The sequence below is a fragment of the Amblyomma maculatum genome, chromosome 11 (assembly GCF_055883805.1).
Source record: "Amblyomma maculatum isolate TAMU_Amacu chromosome 11, ASM5588380v1, whole genome shotgun sequence".
Taxonomy (NCBI): domain Eukaryota; kingdom Metazoa; phylum Arthropoda; class Arachnida; order Ixodida; family Ixodidae; genus Amblyomma; species Amblyomma maculatum.
Genome location: NC_139354.1, coordinates 113,567,289 through 113,573,288, shown reverse-complemented (window position 1 = coordinate 113,573,288; position 6,000 = coordinate 113,567,289).

Here is a 6,000-nt window from a genome sequence, read left to right as displayed (position 1 = left end):
AGGTTGAGCTTGAAGGAGGTGAGGTTGAAGCTATTGGGGTCAGATCCCTTCTATGGTTTTATAAGTGTCCATCAGCATTCATGAAATTGGCTCTGCGGGTGCGAACGAAAGACTCCAAGGTAGACAACGGCGATGATCGAGTACACCAAGAGAGGAAAAGTGGACTAACTTCTATACCATATGTGACATAACACTGGATGCCAAGACGCTGTTGGATAGACACATATTTAACTGGTATAGGACAGAGGTCCTCTGTTTTTGCTCAATATCATCTACAACAGCTGAGAGCCCGATACCAAGTAGTTCTGTGGTGCTTTCCTCTAGTACGTGCGAAAAGGCCGAGAGCTGATTGCCGCATATATCGCAGTAGCTGGGCGCAAGCAATATATAGAGAGTCAGCACATGACACCTTGCATTATATGACCGCGCTTATGATTCTTAAAGTATCCTTCACTGGGTCCAGGACCAACGGGCTACGCGCAGGTCCGCACAAGGTTGTAAGCAAACTACTCTCGCTACCACATGAAATGGAATGTGGTGAAAAAAAAATAAATAAAAAATAAAAAAACGGGATATACACGTTCGTACATGTTGAAAAACTGAAGCAGTGATCAAGAAAAATCTAGACATTATGTTGTTCGTTCAATTCGTATGCGAGTCGGGAAGGCTGTCTTTACAACCAGGCATGTCACGCGCTAAAAACAAAAGAAAAATATATGACGATGCTCTGCGGCTACGGAGCCTGCGTTTGCGAGAACAGAAGAAACAACCGGTCGCATCGTACCTGCGCTCTGCATCATGATCTTGCAACTTCTAGGAACTCCAACCTGCACCTTGGCCACAGGTGTCACCACCACCATCATCATCATCATCATGAGGCTGACTATACCCACTGCAGGGCGAAGGCCTCTCCTATATTTCTCCACTTAACCCGGTTCTGTGCTAGCTGCATCCACTTGACCCCTGCGAACTTCTTAATCTCATCCACCCACCTAACTTTCTGCCACCCCCTGCTACGCTTTCCTTCATTGGAATCCAGCTTGTTACCCTAAGCGGCCATCGGTTATCCTCTCTTCGCACTACATGTTCTGCCCATGTCCATTTCTTCTTCTTAATTTCCACTAGAATGTCGGTAACTTGAGTTATTTCTCTGACCCACTCTTCACGCTTCCTATCTCTTAATGTTACCCCTACCATTTTTCGTTCCATAGCCCTCTAGGTTGTCCTCAACTTAAGTAGAACTCTCTTGGTTAGCCTCCACGTTTCAGCGCCATAGGTGAGTACAGGTAAGATGGAACTGTTATATACTTTCCTCTTTAGCAATACCGGTAAGCTGATAGACATAATCTGCGAGTGCTTGCTAAGTGCGCTCCACCCCAATCTTATTCTTCTTGTTATTCCCTTTTCATGGTCCGGATCTGCGGTTACTACCTGTCCTAAGTAGACATATTCGCCTACTACTTCCAGTACTTCGCTACCTAAAAACTGCTGTTCCTTCCCGAGGCTGTTGAACATTACCTTAGTCTTCTGCAAATTGATTTTCAAGCCTACCTTTCTACTTTTCCTGTCTAGGTCATCAATCATTATTTGTAGTTCATCTCCCGAGTTGCTTAGCAAGGCAATGTCATCAGCAAATCGCAGATTACTGAGGTATTCTCCATCTACCCTTATCTCTAACTGCTCCCATTCCAAGTCTCTGAATACTTCCTCTAAGCAAGCTGGGAATAGTACTGGGGAGATTGTGTCTCCTTGCCTAACACCATTCTTTATGGGAATGTTGTTACTTTCATTATGCAGAACTATGGTTGCTGTGCAGCCACTGTATATATCTTCCAGCACTTTCACGTACGGCTCGTCTACCCCCTGATTTCGCAATGCCTGCATCACCGCCGAGGTTTCAACTGAGTCAAATGCTTTTTCGTAATCAATGAATGCTATGTATAAGGGCTGGCTATATTCCTAGCATTTTTCTATCACCTGATTGATGGTATGGATATGATCGATAGTAGAGTACCGTTTCCGAAACCCTGCTTGATCCTTTGCTTGATTGAAGTCTAAGGCTGTCCTGACTCTATTAGCGATTACCTTAGTAAATACCTTATACGTAACAGACAGTAAGCTGATTGGTCTGTAATTTTTAAGGTCCTTAGAGTCCCCTTTCTTATGAATGAGGATAATGTTTGCATTCCTGCATGGTTCCGGTACCGTCGATGACACCAGGCACTGCGTATACAAGGTGGCCAGTTTTTCTAACACGATATCCCCCCGTCCTTCAGCAAATCCGTAGTTATCTGATCCTCTCCAGCTGATTTCCCCCTTTTCATAGTTTCTAAGGCTTTCTTGACCTCGTTCTTCGTCACTGGTGGAACGTCTGAATGTTTGTCCCTACCGCCAGTCTCATTACGGTCCTGACTACTTTGGCTACTCTAGAGATTTGTATAGAACTCCTCGGCTACTTTGACTATCTTATCTATATTCGTGATGACGTTGCCCGCCTTGTCCCTTATCGCATACATCTGGTTTTTCCCTATGCCCAATTTCTTCTTTACCGCTTTAAGGCTTCCCCCGTTCTTTACAGCATGCTCAATTTTCTCCATGTTATACTTCCTTATATCGGCCACCTTGCGCTTATTGATTAGCTTTGATATCTCGGCCAATTCGATCCGGTCTGTTGAATCGGAAGCTTTCATTCTCTGGCGTTTCTTAATCAAATCTTTCGTCTCCTTAGACAGCTTACCGGTATCCTCTCTAACTGTCATACCGCCTACCTCTACCGCGCACTCAGTAATGATATCTCTGAAATTATTGTTCCTTGCTTCTAGGGTAATGTCGCCATCCTCGGTTAGAGCTGAATACCTATTCTGTAGCGAGATCCTGAACTCTTCTGCCCTCCCCCTCACCGCTAATTCGTTGATGGGTTTCTTTCTTACTAATCTGTTGCGTTCCTTCTTCAGATTTAGGCTAATTCGGGAACGCACCATCCTGTGGTCACTGCATCGCACTTTCCCCATTACCTCTACATCCTGCATAATGGCGGGGGTTGAACACATTATGAAGTCGATTTCATTTTTACTCTCCCCGTTCGGACTTTTCCATCTCCATTTCCGGTTCTTCCGTTTGCTGAAGAAGTTATTCATGATTCGTAAGTTATTGCGCTCTGCAAACACAACTAGTAACTCCCCCCTGCTATTCCTAGAACCAATGCCATAGTCACCTACTGCCTTGTCTCCTGCCTGTTTTTTCCCTACCTTGGCATTGAAGTCGCCCATTAGCGCAGTATACTGCGCCTTCACTTTTCGCATTGCCGATTCTACATCTTCGTAGAAGCTTTCAACTGCCTGGTCATCATAACTACATGTAGGTGACTAGGCCTGTACAACCTTCAGTTTATACTGCTTATTAAGCCTAATTACGATGCCTGCCACCCTCTCATTAATACTATAGAATTCATCGATATTATCCGCTATATACTTATTGACAAGGAAACCTACTCCTAGTTCTCGCCTCTCCGGTAAACCTCGATAACACAGTACATGCCCATCCTTCAGTACAGTATATGCCTCATTCGGCCTCCTAACCTCACTAAGCCCTATGACATCCCATTTCATACCTTCTAGTTCTTGTAAGAGCACTGCTAAACTAGCTTCACTAGCTAGGGTTCTAGCATTAAACGTTGCCAGGGTCAGTTTCCAATGGCGGCCTGTCCAGCGGAGCCAGAAGTTCTTAGCACCCCCTGCTGCGTCACAGGTCTGACCGCCGCCGTGGTCAGTTGTTCCGCAGCCGCTGGTGACTGAGGGCCGGGGTTTTGTGGAGCTTATCATGAGAGGTGTCACCACATGCGTATAAAACCTTACCGAAACAATCGAGTTCCCAGAACCCTCGTTGAAGCGACGCGCCGAGTTGCCAGACTGCAAAGTCACCTATGAATTTGCTCGTACCAGACCAGTCCGACAGCCAAACACGGGCCTGCGCTGCAGAACTAGGAGCATCCCCTACCGGGGCAGCTTCCCGCCCTCAGTAAACGCTAGATACGGCGCTTCTACTACCAATGTATACGTTCCTGGTGTCGGCTGTCTCGCTCCGACATGCCTAAGGTCGCACCCACCTCTGGGACGTCGTCATCTGTCAGGTGAACACACATTTGCAATTCCAAAGACAGAGTGGCGCAGCGCTAATGACACGAAACAGGCGCGCCACTGTACTCATTTATAATGTATCACCAGGTGATCTTTCAATTTGAGGAAATTTACGTGACAACTTCATCCGTCAAAAGTAGAGAATGGGAAAGGGAGTGTAACAAGACTACTGCTTCAAAACACGCCGGTTAATCGTTCCATCCGGGGACGCTGTCGCCTGCTCTGGGCACCGTCTTTTGCGTCGTACCAGCGAGTGTGGATCGTGTATGCAGGGAGTGCCCACGAACAAATTCCGTCTTCAGAAGCGAATGAGAGCCCTGTCTTACGGGCTGTACGTCAGCGAGAGCCTAGAGCAAATCGAAGAGCTGGGGGGGCAGCAGGAGTCGAAAACGCATTAGCACCTCCTGTAGCGATCTTGCGCCGCGATAAGCGCCACCACGAAGGGCCCATCCCCATTTCAACAAGGTGAGAATGGGACGTCCCGGCCACAGTGGCGCCTAATGGAGAGCCGCCCGGCGCGCGTTTCCCATCGTCTGCGTCCAATCTCTGCTGATCACTCATGTTTACACTTATTGCTCACAGCTTCGCCCCTGAAACGGGGCGCTTTGCTGCAATACTGTAGTGGCTGTTGCAGCCCCGTGCGCGTTCCCGATGCTTAGCGCTGGCGTGCGGTTAGGGGCGTTACAGCCGCGGTGAGCACAGCGCGAGCTGCCTTCGCCTCCCAGTGAGTGTGAGAAGACGCCGGCCGAAGTGGTCTGGACTGCTCTCAGCACTCGAGATGCGTGGTGTTGATAAAGTCGGCACCTACTTTAGCGGCCATGATGAATCGGCTCCTGAACTGAAACTCAGCGTTGACGATGCGTTGGTGCAGCGCTAATACAGACATCCACGTCTACTCGTGGCCGTGGCCGATACAAGAGAGGCAGATGAACGGAGAGCTCGGCGAGTCTGTATTGGTTGTAGAATGTTGCGCGAAAAGCGAAGATAGCTAGTACAAAAGAAAGACAGAACACGCACCCGCATTTCCTTGTCTGTTCCGTCCTCGTTTTTTGTGCTGCGATCTAGCGGATGCAGATGTCTGCTGTTGGAAGGCCGCGCCGCTTGCAGTGGGCTCAGTGTTATCCCTATTGTAATCGAAGCTTGAGAAGGGAGGGGGGGGGGGGGGGGCAACGCGTTCGAAATTGACGGCTGTTATGCGTGACGCATGTCGTTAAAGTGTATGGCACTTTTAGGTCGAAACATTGAAGCAATAAATAGGAAAACAAGATTCAAAATCAAAAGTATCAGGAAAATATCAACGTCATCAGGAAGCAGAAGCTAATGGCAATAAGCAGCTGCCAGCGCCATTTAAGATTATCCCTCCATGAGCGACCTCTGTTCTGCACGATATGGAAAGTACGGCGCACCAGAGCCAGAGCGATTGCAGTGCCCTGATATTTTGAACGCCGTTTCTTGAGTATGGCTGATGAAGCACTGAGGTCCCAGTTGTGTAGTTAAAATGGATCCCACAGTGCAAGCACGAAGAAGAGAAGTTTATGAGAACTTCATTGATATTTACCTCATGGTTCACCTTATGATGTCTAGATCATAAAGCTATTCAAGAAATAAACCAGTTTCATATCTTTAGTCTACATTGCGCAAAAATTGAATACAATAATAAAAATGATTTACCAAAATTAAAGCTTAAAAAACGGGTATGTCTCCAGTTATCAGCGACCAGCATTATGTTTATTTTCTGCCCTTAGAGTGAATTGTGTTAAGGCAAAATCAAGGAACTCGAAACCACTTCCCAAGTTCAGAGACAGCAATCATCGTTTTACGAATACAATTTTTTTTTTATTTCCTACGCATTTATTACAGAATC